General features: G+C 39.4%; 1 long non-coding RNA gene across 1 annotated transcript in view; it reads left to right on the forward strand.

The window, feature by feature from the left end:
- The window catches only part of LOC117980506 (uncharacterized), a 153640-nt gene that overhangs the window by 36980 nt on the left and 92142 nt on the right, over positions 1-24518 (forward strand). The window contains exons 3-5 of the long non-coding RNA XR_010112340.1: positions 19791-19899; positions 22075-22212; positions 22503-22599. This is a non-coding gene — a long non-coding RNA (uncharacterized LOC117980506). The remainder of the gene's footprint in view (positions 1-19790; positions 19900-22074; positions 22213-22502; positions 22600-24518) is intronic.

Below are 24518 nucleotides of genomic sequence, written 5' to 3' on the forward strand. Positions count from 1 at the left end.
TAATGGAGACACAGAACATAATAGTAGATGCCGAGTTGGAGTGAGATCCAAGGTTTTGGAGCTGAGGAAGTTGAAGCCATTGAAAAATGGCTTGTAATACTTGGCATGTATGCTTGAGACATGCTTGTTCACCATGGTGCCAATTTAAAAGTCATAGCTAATTGCATGCATTTATAAAAATGAGGGCAGTGTATCCTGGAATCTTGCAGTGACAGCTTTCTCTCAGGGTGATCCCTATTTCACACCATCTGAGACACAGGCTTAAAGAGCAGATGGGCAGAAGCCAGTCTCCTGATCGATGGTGGAGTGTCCCATTCTGAGGCCGGGCTCCCACGCTGCAGCTCTGCCTGGCTGGCTCCCGGTAACACTCAGAAACATGTCTCTGCACTTTGTGGGCATCTGATTCCGTACTCCTGCATCTTAACAAACGAGAGAGAGAGAGAGAGATCAGGCAAGAAAGTAGAAAAGAGCAAAGGCACATTGGCAAGAATGATTTCAGTCTCACCACTCCTGCTGGAAAACCCCAGTTCCTGAAATATTTTGGAAGGATCTGTATATAAGTGCCCTTGGGAAATAATTTCTCTGATTGGCACCTTAGCTTTTCGACTCTTTTAGCAGTGAATCAACAAGTCCATTTGTGGAAAGAAGAAAGCTAATATAATGCGGCATTTAAAGCACAGCCCGGGAGACTCCACCTACTTACTTTAGAGAAGCCAGCCTCACCTTCCCTGACCTGGCCGACCATTTATCTCAAGAGTCCAGAATCACCGGAGCTCCCAGGGGGCTGCTCCAATTTGTCCCTTTGTTCAACAGAAACATGGAGAATTCCTAAGGGCGAGAACTTGATTTTTAAATAGGGAATTAGAAGACTGTTAAGTCCAAACTCAATCTGTTCCATCTCTTCACCATGGCTTATGGTCCCACCAATGCCACTGGGCTCTCCAGACCACCTTTGTTGACTATTGCCAAACACTATGAGATACAAAAAGGAAACAATATTAGTAGAAAATGGATTGCCCACATTTTCAAGGCTGGGGAAAGGCATGAGCTGAAGAATTTCTAATACAATTCTGACTCTCACACAATTTGAACTTCCTACCTTTGCAATATGAAATGTACATTTTATATACAATTTCCATGCCAATTTACAGGTGTTAAATTGGGAACAGCAGTAGAGTACAGACAAAGGAGCATAATCTAATCTAACAGCTACAGAGTTCAAACAAAGTTTGTTTCCTTTTTTTAATATCATCTGGATGTCTGCAACATTTCATGCAAATCAATCTTAATTTACTATGTGTTCTGGCTCTTTCATAAAATAGTCTGACCATGCTATTTCTACAATTTTAGCTGTAAAATTTTCCATAAATAGGGCACTTATTACATTTTTAATATGTGGATTGATTCAGTTAGTATAAGAGTCTAGAAGAAGAAAGAGTCCGGGTAGAGAAATCTAGCCTTTTACCAATTCCCCAAAGCATTTCTGACACCAGCGTGTCATTTAGACTCAGGAGACCAGGTTGGAAAGACTGTGTCCTTGGACTTTCTCTAGTATTTTTTACTACCACAAGCCTAGGTTAACTTTGGCCTAACTTTGCAGATCTACACATTGTCAACCTAAGTGAGAACTTCGCAAGAACTCTCGGGTAAATTTGGGCTGCAGTGAACGATTTTGTCATTGACCTTGGTAACCCACTCAGTGGGCTCAGCTCGACTCTGAAATTCTGTCTTTTGATGGCATTTCAATTGACGGAATTTCATGTTGGAGAATCTGTGAAGTGGGGCCATCCCCATGTCAATGACTAGAAGGAAGTGCAGCATTCGGCTGGGGAGGCTGCCCTCGGATGGTGATTGATTTGGTTGGTCAAGTGAGTCTCAAGTCAGGAAAGCACAGGGAAGCCCAGTACTTGCTATTTCTTCGTGAAAGTTTGGGAACTTAGCTCTTCCATTGCAGTTGGAGGAATCAGAGGTGGCAGCACAGAGATTCCTTGGAAGGCCTCCTCCGAGAAGTTTTATAAGCATGTGTGTGTATACACGCTGGTTTTTACGGGAGAATCATGTCCTCCAGACCACCCATCCATCTCATGCAGGCACAGCGTGTCGCTGTGCCCATCTCCTGACGGCGAGTCTGACATTATTGGGGCTTTTGCTATTGTATTGACTTGTGGCTGAGAGAGATCAGCGTTGCGTTACTTGGATTTAGTATGCTCAAACTCATTTCTTTTCCACATTCCAAGACGATTTCTTCCCTGAAAAAAAAAGGGGCATAGGAAAGCGAGTTCCAAAGTTTCTATTCAAATGTAATCCCTCATATCCTCTCTGGGCGCCCCCCTAAAGGTCAGTTGTTTTTAAAAGGAAAATATCAGTTAAGACATACCATGTCACTAAAGGGACCTTTAAAAAGTCATTTGGCCTCCTGGCAGGACCACACTCTGAGCAGAGATCACAATCTATCCCTTTCTTTAAATCTCCAAAGTGTTTTTGAAACGGTTAATAATAATAAACGAGATAAGGGAATCCAGGTGGCACGGTCACGCGGACATCAACAGCGGTGCCTCTGTGTGAGGTGTCAGCCAATTTGCAGTACAAAGCTGACCACGTTTTATAAGTAGTATTCTAAGAAGCGGAGTCTTATGGACCTTTCAGAACATGTGCTTCTATTTATTCTTTGTCAGCATGCTGGGGCACCTGTGTTAGTTTTATGCCACTGCACGCAGACTCTTTGAGGAGGAGAATTCTGGTAAGTTCCAGCTGTTATTTCACCTGTGAGAGGAAAAAAAAAAAAAACCTTCCTGGAACTTTCAACCTGAAGCACTAAAATTATTTGGGAACCAATACCACCACCAATTGAGATGGGAAAACAGTTAATATTTCAATATGTGAATTCCGTTTATTAAATGCCCAGTATAAAAAAGAAAAACATTGCTTCTTCTTAGGGGTAAGGACAGCAGTAACTAAAAATTAACACATATATTTATAAGATTAATGTAGTGCTGTTTGTGGTTATTGTGAGAAGAACTGGGTGTCACCATTAATTATATTGCTTACAGTTATTCAATGGTTACTAGTTATTATTTACGAAGTACTCTGCTAAGTACTACATATACATTGTCCCACTAAATACTTACAATAGCCCTGTGAGTGAACTATCAGCATCCTGCTTATCTAGACAAAGAAATCGAAGCTTTGAAAGGTGAAGTCGTTTGCAAAAGCTATGTCAGGCAATAAGATAGTTAACTGGGAGTAAAACCCAACCATCTGGTTCCAGAGCCTGGGTTCAAAGCACTGAACTAGCATCTCACAAACGAAGGGTCCCTGAACACTGCGTGCGATCGTTACGATAGAATGTGGAGGAACTTCACATGTGTGGGAATGTCATATATTTATTTGTTTTTTGACTCTCTTCATTAAAATGTAACCGCTGTGAGACAGGGCCTTTGTCTGGCCTATTCACAGCTATATTTCCAGCTCCCCAGAATGTGTGTCACAAAGTAGATGCTCAAATAAATACTTGCTAAGTGAAACAATGACTAAAACTGATGACTTTTATTACTTGGAATGAAGACAAAAGTAGGTTCGTAAAGAAAATTATTGATGGAATGTAAAGGGAACTATTAAAAAGTGAAAGTACAGATGATGTGATGTAGATGACGAGAACCACGAGGGGAATGAGAGGACCTCAAGTGTGGGCAGCATTGTGTACAGCATGTTCCCTTCTACGTGCACTTAGTTAAAAGTGAGGCTATGGCATTTTCCGTGCACTCGAAGTCACGCGCAAGAGTCGTACGTAAAATGAGCCCCATCCATCAGGGATATAGACGTGTCTGTGTAGATCGTGGAGATTCTGTAGGAGGTTAGTTTTGCATCTGGAGTTTGAGTAATTAGCACTATTGAATAAACTGAAAAAATGTTATATTTTCTTTTGAATCCCTCAGCACAAATGACAGTAACCATCACACACTGGATCTGCAGATAAATAGGGAAGCTATTTTTTTTTTACCATTTCTGTCTGATTTGGAAGGCGAGCAGTGGCTGGTTAGTAATATCATCTTGTTGCCATTCGACTGTGTGTGATTGCCATCCAATGCCTGTGCACTCTCAGCTTCCATAATGTGGTAAATTGTGTTGGATTAATAGCTGGTTGGAACACGGCCAAGAAACCAGTGTGTTAAAGGAGAAAATGTTGGCTATTCTATTTATACTCATTTTACCGTTGTGCCAGCCAATGAAACTGAGTTATGGATGGATGTCAGAGTACAAGGAAATAATTTTCAGTTTGAACAATTCCACCTTATTTCTTCAGAAGTAGCACACAGAGGAGGAAAAACATAGTAACAACAATTGGCTTTTCAATGCTGAATGTTTGCGCTAAGATTTTATCACTGAGCATTTTAAGAGAGGATCATGCTGAAAATGAAATCATCTGATACTCTGGGGGATTCTGAGCTGATGGATGGCTGTGTGGGCTTGGGGTCTCCTGCCTGGGTGACGGGTGCCGCTGCACGCAGCCCCCAGTGCCGCTCACTTCCATCATCACCACTGCCTGCTCACAGCTCTCAGTGAGGATTCCAGGCGCCTTTCATCGTTCCTGTAGTGAACATGCACCACTCAAAATACCAGTAATTAAATCTCTCATCAGACGAAATGCACAGAACTTGAAGGCTTAAGCATTTTACATGGGGAGAGAAAAACACACATGGAAAGCAACCTGAGAAAGACAGCTGTATGAAGAAAGCCTTCTTCTTCGGAGAGTTGGTGTTGAAACATCCTTTGGGTGGTTTTGGCAAGATCTATAGGAATAAGGGATGTTTCTATAATGCTTGTTTGATTCAGAGAGTGGGCAAAAGGAGAAACTCTTTGCGCAAGTGTGCCCTGCTGTCTAATTCTGATTGGACCGCGCAGCCGGGAAGCCAGGGGGTGGCTGGGGATGCGGCCGTCACCGTGCTGGTAGACCCTCATAACCAAGGTGACTGGAAGGCTGGGCTCACTTTCAAGGATTCTTACCTGTAAGCGTCCCCATTATAATTGTTTGAGATAGGTAGGCATAGGCAGCCTCCTTTCACTCATTCATTCAAGTACACTTAGTGCAGATTGACACACACCAGGTGCACTTCCGAGGGGCTGGACATGAACACACAGTGTGACCAAAATCACGAAATCCCTGCACCCACATGGCTTACCTTACAGTGAGAAAGAGAGAGAAAATAAAAACATCTGCAAAAGTACAGTATATAGATGTGACCGCTAGTACGGAGAAATAAAGAAGGAATGGGGTATTGAGAATCCTGGAGGAAGGGGTCCAGTGGTGAACAGCACAGCAGGGATGGCTCACAGAAAACAGAAGACAGTTTGCAAAAGAGCTAAACAGCCGAGCGGATGAGCCATTAAGCCCTGTGGGTACCAGGCTGAAGGGTGATTCAGGCAAAAGGAACAACAGGTACAAATGTCCCGAGGTGGACTATGCCTGATGTTGTTTGGGAAGAACCAAGAAGCCGAAGAAACTGGGTTGGAGGTCTCCCTTTAAGAATACAGCTGCTGGGGAGTGGGGTGGGCTCTGAGTTTAGATTACACCCTGGGATGCTAGGTCTCAAGGCTACAGATTGTATTTTACAATAATCTAATTAAAATTGCAAATGGCACTTTTTTTTGTTTCTTCAAATACTCAAAAAGAATTAACTTAATATTTTAATAGCTGGCATTTTCTCTAACTAGTTTGTGGATTGTCAGAGACAGTTTTTCATGAATAAAGCACCACTTGGGTATAACAACTTGAAACCAATTCTTTAGAAACATACCACAAGATTTCTGATATTCTAATGAATATCGGGCTTTCAGAGTTGTCCTTTGGGAAGCTGAACACATAGTCTGCTAAGAGGCTATTGCTTAAAATATTTTGCATTTCTTTGGATTTTTTTTTTTTTTTTTTTTGACAGAGTTTTGCTCTTGTCACCCAGGCTGGAGTACAATGGTGAGATCTTGGCTCACTGCAACCTCTGCCTCCTGGGCTCAAGCAATTCTCCTGCCTCAGTCTCTCAAGTAGCTGGAACTACAGGCACCCGCCACCACGCCTGGCTAATTTTTTATATTTTTAGTAGAGACGGGGTTTCACCATGTTGGCTAGGCTGGTCTCGAACTCCTGACCTCATGATCCACCTGCCTCGACCTCCCAAAGTGCTGGGATTGGAATTGTTTTCCAAAGATTGGAAAATTAAAATAAAACTTTTGATCACTGTTTGCATTGGACATATGAATTTGATTTTTGAAAGCTTGCAAATTATTCCCAACTAGTCCTGATGATGAGAGGGTCATCTGTTAGAAACTGACAGCAAAGCAATGAGTGTCGTGACACTGGAGCTTTAGCTAATCGAACGAGCCATGGCTCAGCATTTTCTCTGATTTTTTCAAGTAATGATGAGGCACAGGAGGAGGATGATTATGAAACTGACATTAAAGCATGTCCCCTGCAATGAAATAAGATGTACAGATATTTTAACGTATTAGCTGGCCGGGCGTGATGGCTCATGCCTGTAATCCCAGCACTATGGGAGGCTGAGGTGGGTGGATCACCTGAGGTCAGCAGGTCAAAACCAGCCTGACCAACATGGCGAAACCCCGTCTCTACTAAAAAAAAAAAAATACAAAAAATTAGCCAGGCGTGGTGGCGGGCACCTGTAGTCCCAGCTACTCAGGAGGCTGAGGCAGAGAATGGCTTGAACCCGGGAGGCGGAGCTTGCAGTGAGCTGAGATCGGGCTACTGCACTCCAGCCTGGGCGACAGATGGAGACTCCGTCTCAAAATCAAAACAAAACATATTAGCTGTGGTTTTTTTTGTTTTTTGTTTTTTTTTTTGGATGGAGTCTTGCTCCGTCACCCAGGCTGGAGTGCAGTGGCGCGATCTCTGCTCACTGCAAGCTCCGCCTCCCGGGTTCAAGCCATTCTCTGCCTCAGCCTCCTGAGTAGCTGGGACTACAGGCACCTGCCACCACACCCGGATAATTTTTTGTATGTTTAGTAGAGAAGGGGTTTCACCGTGTTAGCCAGGATGGTCTCGATCTCCTGACCTCGTGATCCACCCGCCTCAGCCTCCCAAAGTGCTGGGATTACAGGCGTGAGCCACCGCGCCCGGCCCAGCTGTGCTTTTTATGGGCAACAAAAATTGTTTTCTGAATTGAAATTGCCCTTGATATTTTGACATGGGTTTGACGTCTGCAAAGTTGTTTCATATTACACTAAAAAATGTCATGGAAAGAATACGCCCCGTGTACCCACCACGCAACTGAACAGTAACACGGCACGAGGAGCATGGGAGGCTCCGGTTTGTTTCTCCACCTTCTCCGCCCCTGTGTTTCCGCCTAACTCGAAGGAGCCACTGCTCCCCAGTAGATATGTCCATGCTCTGATCTAATCCAGCCTGTTCAGGTCCCAGTTTTGCCTCTTCTCTTCTGGGGGGTGGTCCCTTACAATCCAGGAGCTCGGCCACCAGGATTGGGCATAGGCTGCCAGGCACAGCCCGGCCCTGGTGAACACCTGCTTACTTCCTGGGATAAGGACTTTCTGTTCGGAGCTCCCTTCCCTTCTGCCAGCTCAGTCACGCATTGTACTAGATCTTCCTACGTCTTCTCTTTTAATGGTGGTGTACCAGGAGTGGTTTCTGTGAACGTTCAGTTTACCCTATCTTATATTAGATTTTCAATCACATGCTTTAAGCATAATAACTAGTTCTGAAAAGAAAACCTTGTCATAGCTTTGGCTGCTTCTTACCCAGTGTGCACTTTTTCAGGCCACATGACTTCAATAATTCATGATGAGGGAAACAGTGAGCTTCAGGGCATCACCATTAGAGGAATGTTCTTGTTCTATAACGGGGAAAAACAAGAGATCTTTTAAAGATGCTACAATGTGGCAAGGGGAATGAGAGCAAGGAGAATTTAGGTGCTGCTGAGACCAAATCGCTTTAAAAGTCACATGTTTCTTTCTAGTGCCAATTTCGTGACAGCATCGAAGCAAGACAATTATTTGTTTTTCCTGATAGGACATATTAGAAAGAGCCTAGGAAGTTTCTAGTGGGAAAAATTCGATGTCAATTTTCACGTCATATTAAAACTTTAGTACCTTTGTACTTATAAATGTATCTCCAGCTCATGAAACTTAGCGGATAGGAACATTCTTTCTACACTTAAGCTTAGAAAAGTGAGTTGATTTACACAATTCTTTCATTGGGTTTGAAGTTCTGGCAGAAGTATATTAATTACTGCATTTGATTACAGTTCATTTGATAAGCTGCAGGACTGTCAACTAAAGTTTGTAATGATTTAAAATTGTAATTAGCAAAGAAATGATCTAATAAAATATTTACTTCCTTATCAGCAAGTGGAGACCAGGTTAAAGAGAAGAGCATATTATCACAACTATACGGAAGCAAGGGAAACGCATGGTTTTTTTGCATCTATAATTTGGGCTTTCGCATGTGGTTATAATTCCTTATCTAAATAGAAGTTTGATTACTTTTGTGAATTTCTTGTTTAATTTTGAGTGAACTCCTCTATATTCTGAATATTTTTTAAAACAATTTTTCTTACTTCCATACCTGAAATGAAGCCTGGTTTTCCCTGGAGAAAATCTGGTCACTCCAAGACATTCCCAGAGGGAATTATCTATTCCCCATTATGCTGGTGAATGTGTTGCTTTTCCCTCCCAAGCCTGAGCAGGAGATTAAGCTCTGTATGATACAAATAATAGTATCTTGCCTGGCATCCCACCAACGAGATTGGTTCATTCATTCTTTAATTTTTAAATTATAATTTTATATAATATTTGATATTAAAGAATATATGTAACACATATGGAAACTGATGCATAGTGGTAGAATATAAAGCCACACAGAAACCAACAGTGTTTCCACTAACTGACATTTCCCCACGCATGCCTCTTAGGTGCCAGAAGTGAATACTATCTCAATTTTTAATTTTTAAATTAAAATTTAAAATTTTTTAAATTTTTATCATCTTCTTACCTTAAAAATATAATCTTGTTTGTCTACATTTCTAAACAATATATTGTTCAACTTTTTTGGGCTTGATAATTATAATTTTAAGTGGTCTGAGACTTTCTTTTTACACTCAATATTATATTTCTATGAGTCTTCCATGTCATGTAGAATTAATTTATTTTAAACTGTTGTACAGTAGTCCATTGTCTAAATAGAAAGAAAAATCAATGTACCAATTTTCCTACCATTGGATATTTGGGCTGTTTTTAGTTTTTTGCTCTTCTGAACAGTATTGCTATAAACATTCTTCTACATGCTTCATGGTACACATGTGTGAGACTTTATCTATGGCATATAGGTAGTCATTGGGTAAATGTTAAATTTTATAAGATGATGCTAAATTGGTTTCCAAAGTGGCTTTCACTTCCACTGGCAGTCTGTAAGAGTTCCCGTTGGTCCCCTTCTCTGCAACATTTTATATTGTCAGATCTTTCTTTCTTTCTCTTTCTTTCTTTCTTTTCTTTTTCTCCTTCCTTTTTCTCTTCCTTCCTTTCTTTTCTTTCTTTCTTTCTTTCTTTCTTTCTTTCTTTCTTTCTTTCTTTCTTTCTTTCTTTCTTTCTTTCTTTCTTTCTTTCTTTCTTTCTTTCTTTCTTTCTTTCTTTCTTTCTTTCTTTCTTTCTTTCTTTCTTTCTTTCTTTCTTTCTTTCTTTCTTTCTTTCTTTCTTTCTTTCTTTCTTTCTTTCTTTCTTTCTTTCTTTCTTTCTTTCTTTCTTTCTTTCTTTCTTTCTTTCTTTCTTTCTTTCTTTCTTTCTTTCTTTCTTTCTTTCTTTCTTTCTTTCTTTCTTTCTTTCTTTCTTTCTCTTTCTTTCTTTCTTTCTTTCTTTCTTTCTTTCTTTCTTTCTTTCTTTCTTTCTTTCTTTCTTTCTTTCTTTCTTTCTTTCTTTCTTTCTTTCTTTCTTTCTCGCTTTCTTTTTTTGAGATGGAGTTTCGCTCTTGTCCCCCAGGCTGGAGTGCAATGGCACAATCTTAGCTCACTGCAACCTCCGCCTCTTGAGTTCAAATGATTCTCCTGCCTTGGCCTTCCCAGTAGCTGAGATTACAGGTGCCCGCCACCACACCTGGCTAATTTTTGTATTTTTAGTAGAGACGGGGTTTCACCGTGTTGGCCAGGCTAGTCTCAAACTCCTAACCTCAGGTGATACACCTGCCTCGGCCTCCCAAAGTGCGAGATTACAGGCGTGAGCCACCTCACCCAGCCCAGATTTCTTAACTCTTGCCAGGTTTTGCCTTTTACTGTGGTCCTAATTTACACTCCCATGATTACTGAGGCTGAGGGCACTGCCATATGTATTTCTTCCTCTGTGGAGCACCTGTTTTATTCTTTTACTCATAATTCTAATGGGTCATTTGTCCTCATCTTCATTTTTAGAATTTCTTCATATATTCTAGATATGAATCATTTGTCAGTTTTACAAGCATACCTTGATATTGCAGGTTTGGTTCCAGACCACCACAATAAAGCAAATCTCACAATACAACTGAGAATTTTGGGGTTTCTCAGTGCATAGAAAAGTTATGTTTACACTATACTGTAGTCTATTAGGTGTGAAATAGCATATGTTTCAATGCTGTATATATAAAAATGTGTATAGATATAAAAATATATGTGGTATTTTAGATATTATATATTTATACATAAATATATATATTATATATATACACACGCATACTGCAATTATTGCTAAAAATGCTAACAATCATTTGAGCCTTCAGCAAGTCATAATTTTTTTGCTGGTGAAGGGTTTTGCCTCAATGTAGATGGCTGCTGACCAATCAGGGTGGTGGTTGCTGAAGGCTTGGCCTGTGGTAATTTCTAAAAATAGGACAACAATAAAGTTTGCTGTATCAATTGACTCTTCCTTCATTTATTTATGTATTTATTTGAGACGGAGTCTCACTCTGTCCCCTAGGCAAGAGGGCAGTGGCACAGTCTTGGCTCACTGCAAACTCCGCCTCCTGGGTCCGAGCAATTCTCCTGCCTCAGCCTCCTGAGTAGTTGGGATTACAGGCGCATGCCACCACACTCAGCTAGTTTTTTGTAGTCTTTTTTTTTTTTTTTTTTTTTTTAGCAGAGATGGGGTTTCACCATGTTGGCCAGGCTGGTCTCAAACTCCTGACCTGAGATGATCCACTCACCTCGGCCTCCCAAAGTGCTTGGATTACAGGCGTGAGCCACCGCTCCCGGCCAACTCTTCCTTTCATAAAAGATTTCTCTGTAGCATGTGATGCTGTTTGACAGCACTTTAGCCACAATAGAACTTTCAAAATTGGAGTCAATCCTCACCAACCCTGCTGTTGCCTTATGAACTAAGTTGATTTAATATTCTAAATCCTTTGTTGTCCTTTCAACAATGTTCAGAACATCTTCTCCAGAAGTAGATTTCACCTCAAGGAACCATGTTCTTTGTTCCTCCATAAGAAGCAACTCTTCATCCATTCAAGTTTGATCACGAGATTGCAGCAATTCAGTCACGTCTCCAGGCTCCACTTCTAATTCTAGTTCTCTTGCTATTTCCATCACATCTGCAGTTCCTTTTTCTACTGAAGTCTTGAACCCTTCAAAGTCATCCATAGTGGCTGGAATCAGCTTCTTCCAAATTCCTGTTAATGTTGATATTCTGACCTCCTCCCATGAATCACAGATGTTTTTAATGGCATTCAGAACAGTGAATCCTTTCCAGGATTTCAGTTCACTTTGCCTGACCGAATCCATTAGGAGAATTACTGTCTGTGGCAGCTATAGCCTTTATAAAATGTGTTTCTGAGATTGTAGGACTTGAAAGTTAAGATTACTACTTGATACATGGACTGCAAAATGGATATTGTGTTAGCAGGTGTAGAAACAACATTCATATTCTTGTATATCTCCATCAGAACTCTTGGGTGATTAGGTGCCTTATTAAAGAGTGGTAATATTTTAAAAGAAATATTTTTTTCTGAGCAGTTACTCTCAAAAGGGGGATTAAAATATTCTGTAAACCATGCTGTAAACAAATATGCTGTCACCTGGCTTTGTTTTTCCATTTATAAAGCACAGACAGAGTAGTTTTAATATAATTCTTAAGCATTCTAGGATTTTCAGAATAGTAAATAATCACTGGCTTCAACTGAAAGTCACTGGATACATTGCCCTCTAACAGGAGAGTCAGCCTGTCTTTTGAAGCTTTGAAGCAGATGTTGACTTCTTCTCTCTAACTGTGAAAGTCCTGGGAAGCCTGGTTCACCTACACTGAAAATGTGTTGTTTCGCATAGCCACATTCATCAGTGATCTTAGCTAGATCTTCCGAGTGTGTTGTTTCGCATAGCCACATTCATCAGTGATCTTAGCTAGATCTTCCGAGTGTGTTGTTTCGCATAGCCACATTCATCAGTGATCTTAGCTAGATCTTCCGAGTGTGTTGTTTCGCATAGCCACATTCATCAGTGATCTTAGCTAGATCTTCCGAGTGTGTTGTTTCGCATAGCCACATTCATCAGTGATCTTAGCTAGATCTTCCGAGTGTGTTGTTTCGCATAGCCACATTCATCAGTGATCTTAGCTAGATCTTCCGAGTGTGTTGTTTCGCATAGCCACATTCATCAGTGATCTTAGCTAGGTCTTCCGAGTGTGTTGTTTCCAATAGCCACATTCATCAGTGATCTTAGCTAGATCTTCCGAGTGTGTTGTTTCGCATAGCCACATTCATCAGTGATCTTAGCTAGATCTTCCGAGTGTGTTGTTTCGCATAGCCACATTAATCAGTGATCTTAGCTAGATCTTCCGAGTGTGTTGTTTCGCATAGCCACATTCATCAGTGATCTTAGCTAGATCTTCCGAGTGTGTTGTTTCGCATAGCCACATTAATCAGTGATCTTAGCTAGATCTTCCGAGTGTGTTGTTTCGCATAGCCACATTCATCAGTGATCTTAGCTAGGTCTTCCGAGTGTGTTGTTTCGCATAGCCACATTCATCAGTGATCTTAGCTAGGTCTTCCGAGTGTGTTGTTTCCAATAGCCACATTCATCAGTGATCTTAGCTAGGTCTTCCGAGTGTGTTGTTTCGCATAGCCACATTCATCAGTGATCTTAGCTAGATCTTCCGAGTGTGTTGTTTCCAATAGCCACATTCATCAGTGATCTTAGCTAGGTCTTCCGAGTGTGTTGTTTCGCATAGCCACATTAATCAGTGATCTTAGCTAGATCTTCCGAGTGTGTTGTTTCCAATAGCCACATTCATCAGTGATCTTAGCTAGATCTTCCGAGTGTGTTGTTTCGCATAGCCACATTCATCAGTGATCTTAGCTAGGTCTTCCGAGTGTGTTGTTTCCAATAGCCACATTCATCAGTGATCTTAGCTAGATCTTCCGAGTGTGTTGTTTCGCATAGCCACATTCATCAGTGATCTTAGCTAGATCTTCCGAGTGTGTTGTTTCGCATAGCCACATTAATCAGTGATCTTAGCTAGATCTTCCGGATAACCTGCTGCAGCTTCTGCAAAGCGCTTGCTGCCTCATTTGTAATTGTACTTTCTAGAAACGACTTCTTTCCGTAAACCTCATGAACCAACCTCTGCTAGCTTCAACCTTTTTTTCTGCAGCTCCTCTCAGTCTTCAAAAGATTGAAGAGAGTTAAAGCTGTGTTCTGGATTAGGCTTTGGCCTAAGAGAATGTTGTAGCTGGTTTGTTGTGGTCTGGTCTACCTAGACTACTCACACTTTCTCGATATCAGCAATAGGGTTGTCTTACTTTGTTGTCATTTAAATGTTCACTGGAGTACCATTTTTAATTTTCTTCAAGAACTTTTCCTTTGCATTCAGAACTTGGCTAATTTTTTGCCATAAGAGGCCTAGCTTTAGGCTATCTCATCATTTGACATGCCTTCCTCAATAAGCTTAATTATTTCTAGCTTTTGATTTAAAATGAGAGATGACTCTTCCTTTCACTTGAGCACTTAGAGGCCATTGTAGGGTTATGAATTGGCCTACTTTCAATATTATTATGTCTCAGAGAATAGGGAGGCCTGAGGAGAGGGCAGGAGATGGGGAAAGCCAGCTGATGGAGCTGTTAGAACACACACAACATTTATCAATTAAGTTCACCTTCTTATATGGGCTCAGTCTGTGGCACCATTACAATAGTAACAAAAACTGTCACTGATCACAGATTACCATAACAGAAATAATAATAATTTAAAAGTTTGAACCACTGTGTGAATTACCAAAATGTGACAGAAGGACACAAGGTGAGCCCATGCTGCTGGAAAAATGGCGCTGGTAGACTTTCTGGACGCAGCATTGCCACAGACCTTCAATTTTTAAAAATAAAAGCAGTATCTGCAAAGCACAATATAGTGAAACACAATAAAAAAAGGTATGCCTGTATGGATTGCAAATAATTTCTCCTAGTTTACCAACATAATTTCCCTTTTAAGGAGTGCCGTTTGATTAATAGAAATGTTTAATTTTAGCATATATTAAGTTCTATATTTATAGTCTAAAAATTTTAGAGAATTGTTTCATATATTTATGCCTTTGATTTTTGTTTATGGTGTGATGTAGGGATCCAATGTTATTTTTTTCATACTGATAATTAATTGCCCCAGCACCATTTATTAATTAGCCCCCAATTTTCCCACTGGCTGATTTTTAATGCCATCTCCAACAACTATCATAGTTCATCAAATGCAGAAACCTCTTTCAGGCTCTCTTTTCTGTTATTTTTTTTCAACGTTTATATCTCTATATAAATACTACGTTTTCTTAATTTCAGTAGCTTTATATTTATTCTTGATGTCTGATGGGGTATACCCCTCCACTTTCTTCAGTTTCCTCATTAGAAGTATTTTATCTGTTTTTGGTCTTTCATTATGTTATATAAATTTAAGAATTATTTTATCAAATTCCACAGAAGCCCTGTTGAGATTTTGGTTAGAATTCCTTAGCATGTGTGTGTTAAATAAGGATAATATTTAATTTTCTCCTAAATTTTTCATTCATTTTCAACATTTAATAACCATTCACTGAGTGACTATAGTAGGTCCTGCGAATAAGAAAGTGAAGGAACACAACCTTCAAACTCAGTTAAATAGCAGTACAGTAGGAGTGAGGCATCCATACATAACTATAATACAGCAATCATAGCAAACTTTTTATTGGATGTATCATGTGTCAGACACATTTTCAAGCAGTTGACATGTATTGTCTTATTTAATCCATAAAAACATATAAAGTAGATAGTATTATATTCTATAGATGAGGAAATTGAAGTCCCAAAGTAGAAACAGCCCAAATATTTATTGACGATAAAATGGATAAACAGGTTTTAAAAAAATGTTGACACATCACAATATTATGCAACGGCTAAAAGTGAATGAAGTATACACAATAACAGGAAAGACTCAGAAATATAATAAATTTGAGTAGTTAACGCATTAGAAGAGGGAACTGGTTATAGTGCAATTTTTAACAAGGATTAAATAAGTTGGAGGAGCCTAGATTCCCTAATTAGCAGGGGTAAGCAAACCATAACCCTTGGTGCAAATCTGATCTGCTGCCTGTTCTTATGAATAAAGTTTTATTGGAATACAGCCATGGCTGTTCATTTATGCATTGTCTGTGGTTGCTTTTGCACTGCAAGAGGCAGAGTTGAGTGACAGAGACCATCTGGCCTGCAGAGCCTCAACTGTTTACTGTATGAGTCTTTACAGAAAAAGCTTGCCAATCCCTGAATCTGGCTTGGGTAATTGGGTGAATGAAATTCACTAAGTTTGGAAATCCACAAGATAAGTAGTTTACCTTGGGACAAGATCAATTGGCGGCATTGATGTGAACATTTGACTCTTGATTCTCAAGTGAGTGTGTAGGCTTCTCTACTTTGGGCATTTATTATAATATTTGCATAGATTATTTGATGTCAATTCCAATATTGTACTCTAATTTTAATGTCCTTTTTAATTTAGGGCACAAAGGATTTTTAAAATTCTTACTTTTGAGGTTGGCTATATGTTTAAAATGTCAAGAAGAGAAGATTTTAAATGCTGCCAACTCAAATAAATGATAAATGTTTGAGGTGATGGGTATCCTAAATACCAAGTTCTGATCACTGCACATTATATGCATATATCAAACTATTACATGTGCCCCATAAATATGTATATTATGTATAAATAAAAAAATTAAAATGTGTTTAAATGACCAAATCCAACTGTTTTTAGTTTTGAGTAAGCTGAAGGATCCTTCAGCTGTCTGTCGTAACAATGAGAAATTCTCACACTTCTTATGTCTATTTCATATATGGATTTTTAAGAAAATACAATGAGATATTCTTTGGAGCATCAAAAATAGTATAATAAAGGCAAGCATTTCTGGTGCTTTAGCTTGAAACAAGGTCTGCACTTAATGACCTAGCAGAATGAGAAGTTGGCATGGTTTATATATTATTCCAATATAATATTAATTCTGTCCACAGTAGTATAGAAAGAGATGGTGTGTAAGTCACGATGAAATTTTCTGCTGGTGGAAGCATAAATTTGTGCAGCCACTTTAGAAAATTGTCTTACAGTACATCCAAAGCTACACATACACATACCCATTGTAGGTAATATCCAAGCAAAAGAAGTGCTTATGTCTACCAAAAGATATGCACCAGAATGTTTACAGCAGCTTTTTCATAGAGCCAGAAACTGGAAGCAGCGCAGAGGTCCATCAAAGGAAGATGAATTCATGAACTGCGGTATATTTATACGATGGAATACCGCACAATAAGAAGGGACAAGCTACTGACACATGCAACAACATGGATGAATCTCAGAAACAATGTGTTGAACAGAAGAAGCCAGATAAAAAAGATACTGTGTGATTCCACTTATATTTCAAGAACAGGCAAAGCAACTCTGTGGCAACAGAGGTCAGAACAGTGTTTATCTGTAGCGTCCAGGTCAGTGGTTACTGGGTAAATACATGGGGAATATTTTTGGATGTTGAAAATGTTCTCTGTCTTGCCTTGGTGATTGCACAGGTGTATACACATGTAAGAGTTCAAATAGTGATGCAGGTCTAGGTGTGTGCATTTTATGTAAGTTACACCTCATTAAACAAAGAAAACATTGAGCAGTTTTCTGAGGTGCCTGGGGTGCATATATTCTATGTGCGCGAGAGAGAGGAGTTTCCATGGACATCAGATACTAATATAGGAATCTTAAAGTTTATGATCTTTTATGAAAACAGCAGATCCTACAACAGACGCCAGGGCCTACTTGAGGGTAAAGGGTGGGAGGAGGGTGAAGATTAAAAAGCTACCTATTGGGTACTATGCCTCTTACCTGGGTGATGAATTAATTAAATCTGAATACCAAACCTCATAACATGCAATTTACCTCTGTAAGAAACCTGCACATGTACCACTGAACCTCAGAGTTAGAAAATGGCAGGTCCTGACTTTTATTCTTGTCCCAAGGACGTTCCACTTCACTTCCCAATGGAAGTTATAGAGAAAAAAAAAAAAAAAAGTCAACTTTTTTTTCCTAAAGAGAGTTTTTGATTTGCTCATGTATTTGAGCAATTATTATTTGAGATCCTGGAATTCCATGCGGAGAAAATGGAAAATCCTAGGGGTAGAGTTAGTTGCCTTAACTGTAGATGAACCTGAGGATCTGTCTCTTGTGCAGCTCTTTTGTAATGGGCCTGCCAAGATGAGCTAGCTGCAGAGATATTTCCATGAAGTTAAAGAGTTAACCTGGCTTAACTCTGTGTTACTTAGTGTCTCCCATTTGAATGTAATTTAGATTTTGGCATAGTTAATATTGAGCTATTCTTTCTTGTGGTAACTTGGCTTTTTAAGGTCATCCTTAGTTCATGATAGTCAAACTACGTCATCAATACAGTTCAGTTCTACTTTTAAATGCATTTTATTATATACTAACTTTGAAATATATGCTCCACATATGAGCTAGATGGCGATTATTACTTAAGATATTTAACTACTGAATCTATAATAGCCAGTCCAGCTGCATATCAATTTTCTAAAATGAACATGTGTTATTTTAATCAAATAAATTATATATATGCATATATATGTGTATACATACATTATACATTCTCTCTCTCTCTCTTTTTCTCTCTGTCTTTCTGTAGTTATCCTTCATGAATTCCACTGGGGATTCTGCTATACAGCTTCATAAGAAACTCTGGGGTATCATATCTCAAACCAAGCTCCATCTTCTTCCTCCAGTTTAAAAGACTAGCATCTTCACGGAGTCAGTGACTGAAACCACAAAGGTGCTCTCCATCACCATCCCCATTCTATCAAACAAGGAGGCCTGTGTATGCTAACTTTGCAGAATTTCTCCTATCCATGTTGTTTCTTCATCCTTATGTTATTACCCCTCCAATCCATTCTTCTAAAATTATAAGGGTGATCGTTCTAAAACACAAAGCTGATCATATTATACCCTTGTCAAAAGTACCATTGCCTCTTGGATTCAATTCAAATTTCACAGCCTGCCAGGGACTTGATTACCTGACTCCTGCCTACTTAATTTCTTTATTGCTGGTTAAATCTCTTCTTATCCAAAATTTGTGCTTCAGCCATGCCAAGCTTCTTGCAGTAGTCTTCACTCGCCAGGTCAATGTAAGCCATTATACACGTGGTTCTCTTATGTTACTTGCTTCCACCCTCCACCTACACAGTGTTCAAGACTGAACACAACTCCTGCTGTGACTGGCTTCAGCCACTCGTTTTTCACCACCCTGTGAACCCAACACTTGTGTTCATATGCTATTCCCCAACTTGAATGTCCCTATCAATTCTCTTCATCTTTCCAGGCCTATTTTAAAGACCGTGGAGATTCCCAAGCTATTTTAATAGATAGTGGAGATAGTTTAGATTCAGACCTCTTCAGGGACCATAGAATTTGGATCTCCCCTCTTGCCCAGGGCCTTCCTGACAAACTAGAAGAGCCTTTGTGTGGATGAGCGGAAAAGCAGGAGTGAGACCTCTGGTCATGTCTTGTCACGCCATAGTTGTATGGGAGGAAGCCACTAAAGCAAACAGGAAGCCGAGAAATTGGCCAACTGGGGACGTTCTTGATAACCACTCTGGATATTTCAGAGGAACGAAAGCCTTCAGAGCTGGGCTTGGGTGAAGGGAACTGGCCTGACAACTGTTGCTTTGCTGTGTAGATACAGCTGGTGTTAGACATTTGCATTTGATTATATTTTACTTGCTCTGATGTCTAAATCTATTTTTTGACAGGAATACCTAAAAGAACAAAAGTTCTGCATAGAAGATTCTTTGGGAAACACTCGGGGTTATAGGCAACTTCTTTTTCCCTATGAATCAAAATCTTGCCGTTAAATTAATAAAGAGTTCTCAGGGTGCAGGAGAGCCAAGTTTCTTCTGTGCTCCATTACACATTGGGAAATGGGAAAGAGAAGAAAGAAACGTGCTGGAACGTGGAGAGCCAGCCACTCTGCTGAGCCTCTTCCTGTGACCTAGTCACAGTCACTTTGTGAGGGTCAGTCATCTAGTGGATAAAATCAAGAGATTCCTAAAACTAAGACATTCTGTGTAGAGAAAAAGCCCCTTAGCAAGCAGAACAATATCACCTAGGTATTAATTTCTTACCCATTTGTGGTGTCTTAGAGGCTAAATAAATTCTTTATATAAAATATTAAGCTTCCCGTAATATTATGACGAATGGCCATTATATTACACGTATTTTAAAAATTATTTTTTTTCTTTTTACTCTCACAATAATTCGAAGTGAACCAAGCAGCCGGCTCATTGTTTGAGAAACAGTTGTTTCACGGGTGAATTGACCTCATCTTCGGCAGCCACCGGTTTGCTAAGCATTTACTTTGAACATTTCTATGGTAAGTGACAGGGTCCTCATGTTTAAGTATATTCTGATGTGAGTCACATCCAGAAAACTTGGGAAAGGGGAAAAGAAAAAAAAGGAACATGCTGGTCAAGATTTTTGTTTGTTTGTTTCAACGTTCCACATAAGGCTGCTGCCAGATGTTCACATTTCATCTTGCCTGAATAAAAATCTTTCTTATTCAAGAATGTCAATATCATTTAACAGCAAAAGCAATATAATTACACTATTCAATAAACATTTAACAAGACACAGACATTTTCAACTAAAAGAGGACTTACCAGAATATACCTCTTAGCAATTTACTAGTTAAATTAGTTTTAAAAAATCTATTTTTTTTAAACAACATCTGGTGAACAGTCTCTAATTTCTACAGTTTTGGAATGAAAAGGCACTGCACCAGTTCATTGCTATGAACAATTTGCTAGTTGTTTACCTTAATGCCAATCTTACCCCCCTGCCAGACACATATATTTCAAGTGTGTTTTCTGTATTTAAAAAAAAAAAAACAGCAAATTCAGATTCCTGGGCATGAAGTTAATGCCACTGGGTTCACCAACTGTCACCTATGCTTTAAGATGTCATGCTTCTCTTGGCACAGTGGAATCAGTCACATTGTAAAGAAAAATGATTTACTGGCTATACCTTCACTTCAATTTGCCACAGTATATCCTGATAGGCAAAGTGCTGGGAGAAGGGAGGGAGGAGGTGAGACTGATTATCCACTTGATCTCAGCTGGTAGTTTCAATTTCCTCTTCTTTGAGCTGATGCAGTTTGAGATAAATTAATACGAATGATCTGAAAGGGTTAAAAATACCTACCGTCCATAGCAGAGTCACCAGTCCCTCTCGGGCTTGTCAATGTCATAACAGTAGCATACAGGATGGCAGTGAGGAGCACCAACAGCCTGAAACACTTACGTGGTTCCGTATTTTAATCTAGTTGCCAAAGCCCCCTCCTTTAATTTTTTTAAAGGTTTTATGGCTGAGTTAATTTACATGCCTGGTTTACCAGGACAATATTGGGCTGCATTTTGCTTTGAAATGTATGACAACAGTCATTGACATATATCAGAGGTCAAAACATAGATCGTTGTTAGAGAAACACCTTGTATTGATTAAATATATTGCCTCTACGAAACACAAAGTATGCACACATTCACAGTGTGGATCCTTGTACAATTTTCAAGGATAAGGTGCAGCTTCAGTTTATGGATGAGAAAATAAAGACTAAGGACCCAATGCAAGCAGAAACATTGGTCCTTGCTGGGAAGCAGAGCTCCTTAGTGGGAAGAAAGTTGGGCTGTCAGAGGACTAAGTTATGGTATAAATGTTGCCATTAGCTATGGCGTATTGGATAATTCCTCTGTTTTTTCAGTTTTCTTGTTTCGGCATCTGTGAGTTCAGTGCATTTTCGTATCTTCACAACTGTAGATGTGTAGTTGCAGTGGGTATTTAATCATACGACTTCCATAAAACCCTTTGGAAACAAGTTCAGTTGTGTATGCACAGAATGGGAAAAGATCTTTTCTCCCTCTCCTAGGGAGGTGTGTTGTGAGAGACTGCTTGTCCTGGGAGATGAGGTCCCTAAGGGCACTGCTAGCGAGAAGATGATAGATTGCCACTGTAAGGCTCACTGTGGGGTTTTGTTCTCCTGAGTGGGTTTTGCAAAGTGAGGACAAGAGCTTAATATTTGGATTAGGTCTTATTAGGGAAGAGAAGACAAGGGTTGAGATAGCTGTCAGCGAAGAGAAACTTTGAGAGAACAAAACTGCTTAATGGGGGTTTGGATTCAATTTCCTCTGGGAAGCGCGACTTGGTCTTTTATCTTAAGTGAACCATCCCATTTGTGTCCATGCATTGCCTCGTTGGACTGTTTTGAAGACAGGTAGAAGTGCTGAGTGTGGTTTTCAGATGACATTGCATTTCAGATAGGGCCGCCCTAGTAGTGACCTTCTAGGTCACTTCTTACAATGTCCCTTCAGTACCTGACCCTATACCTGCCGGTTATTCCTAGGTTATATTAGTAATGCAACAAAGAGTAATATTAAAAGCTAATGATTAATAAGGTTTATACTAATGATTGATAATTGTCCATGATCATCTCTATATCTAATTTGTATTAAAACTATTCTTTATTCTAACTATTTTCTTTATTATATTGCTACAGTTTGTGCCTTCAGTCTCTTGCCTCGGCACCTGGGTAATCCTTCGCCCACACTTCTCCTCATTCTTCAGCATTTCTTAGCTATCGTTGGTCCTCAATTTTTCCACATTCCATATTGGCGAGTGACCTAGAAGGCAAGAGGTGAGCCTTCGGCTTGAACAAGGCCACTTGAGGCCATATTGGCAAGAGTCATCTTGCCAAAGTCTATAATACCCTATTAGAATTTATGTTGTAATTGCTTTTAATTTATATTTTAAATAAGGGAGAATTGATATTCTTATGATTTTGAGTCTCTTCATCCATGGGTATAGTTCAGCTTTCTAATTACTCAATTCTTCTTGCCTTTCAGTAATGTTTGGTAATCAATGACAAAAAAAGCCTTTTAAAACATTTTTTTTTTTTTGAGACGGAGTTTCATTCTTGTTCCGCAGGCTGGAGTACAATGGCATGATCTCGGCTCACTGCAACCTCCGCCTCCCAGGTTCAAGCGATTCTCCTGCCTCAGCCTCCCGATAGCTGGGATTACAGGTATGCACCACCACACCCAGCTAATTTTGTATTCTTAGTAGAAATGGGGTTTCTCCATGTTGATCAGGCTGGTCTTGAACTCCCGACCTCAGGTGATCCACCTGCCTCGGCCTCCCAAAGTGCTGGGATTACAGGCGTGAGCTACCGCGCCCGGCCTATAACTTTTGCTAGATCAAATCTATGTCAGTTACAGTTTTTGTTGTTATTGGAAATTTTGTATCTATCATTTTTCCTTTCCGTTTAAAAATTTTATTATGGCATACTGCAATGCCAGTTATTTTACGAGTTGCTTTTAAAATCCTGCAATCTTGCTGAACTTTCTTATTCATTATAGTTGTCTTTCCATAGATTATCTTGGGTTTTCTATGAGGCAAGGTATCAACTCCTTTTCAATTATCATGCCTATTATTTCTTTTTCTTGCTATATTACATGGTTAAGGCCTTCAGTCCAAGGTGGAATAGCAGCCATCTTTGCCTTGTTTCTGATTTTAATATGAATGCTTGTGCATTTTCATCATTACACATGATGTTGCCCTACTTTAATGACTTCTATCAAAAGAGATATCTTCTATTACTAGCTATAAATCATTCTTTTTATTTATAATCATAAGTGAATGTTTAATTTTAGTGATGACTTTTCTGCCTCTATTGAGATAAGACAATTTTTCTTTAGTTAATATCATTTACAAATAGATTTTTATTGCTGGCACAAATTCTACTTGACTATAATGAATTCGTTTTGGACAAACACTGCTCAGTTTCATTTATCTAGGATTGTTTTCATCTCCATTCATCAGTAAGGCTGGTGAATATCTTCGAGGGTGGACATTTGGCAGCCCATTCTCAAATATTGTGATTAGGAATTAGAGCTGTATCCTGGTCGTGTCAAAGATGGAATTTGCATTTGCCCTTCTGTTTCCTCTTATTGCATTTGGGTAATTTCTGTGAACAGCCATTCTACTACTGAAAACCTTATATTTATTTTTCTTTTTAGTGCTATTTGTCTCAGATTTCAATATAAGTATTTCACATAATGATAAAAGTGGTGTGAAACTTTTCTCAATGTTCTGCAAGAGTTGAAATAGAATTAGAAGTACACATTCTTTGAATATTTGAAACGATTTACTGGTGAAATGGTCTGTACCTGGTTCATTTATGAGAAGATTGCATTGTGAGAGCTTTCTCAATTAGCTGAGTTTGTGTATTATCACATTTGCGTTTCCAACTGTTGGCAGAGTGCCTAGCTCAAAGGAGGCACTTGATATGTGTTGTGGTTGGTTGACCAGAAAGTTGTAGCCCACCTTCAATCATAGGAACATCCTCACTCCACTTATTATTGCCTAAATTCCCCCACTTATATAAGTTTGGCCTGGAGTTTTAAAAAGCCATTGTCACCTGTGAAATGGTAACAGCTCATAAAATAGTAACATACTGAGATCTGTTAGTCACTTTCCCATCAATGTGAAGGAATTGCTGAGATGCTTTCCTGATTCTTGAAATTAGAATATAAATGGAGTGAGAACAGATAGATTAGGGTGGTAACTGTGAAAGAGGTGGGGGAAGAAGAGAAGAGAGAGAGAAAAAGAGAAGGAGAGAGAGAGACAGAAGAGAAAGAGAAGGAGAAGAAAGAGGAGATGAGAGGAAGAAAACGCAATGTCTATGGGGAAAAATAAGGTTTGCTAATAACTGGAGATCAGCCCAACAATGAAATCATCAAATATCAACTTTGCTTATTTCACAGTTTCACCCAGAATTAACCCTAATGCTATATGGCATGGATTTCTTGATTGGGTGAGACAAATATTTTCTCCAGGCATCTTCCATTTCAGCCAGTTTTGTTTTCTAAATGTCCTGCTGTTTCTGGTTTACAAAATCTCCATCATTCTATGCTTTATGGTGACTAAGCATTTTTTTCCTAC

Source organism: Pan paniscus, chromosome 5, assembly GCF_029289425.2.
Source record: "Pan paniscus chromosome 5, NHGRI_mPanPan1-v2.0_pri, whole genome shotgun sequence".
Lineage (NCBI taxonomy): Eukaryota > Metazoa > Chordata > Mammalia > Primates > Hominidae > Pan > Pan paniscus.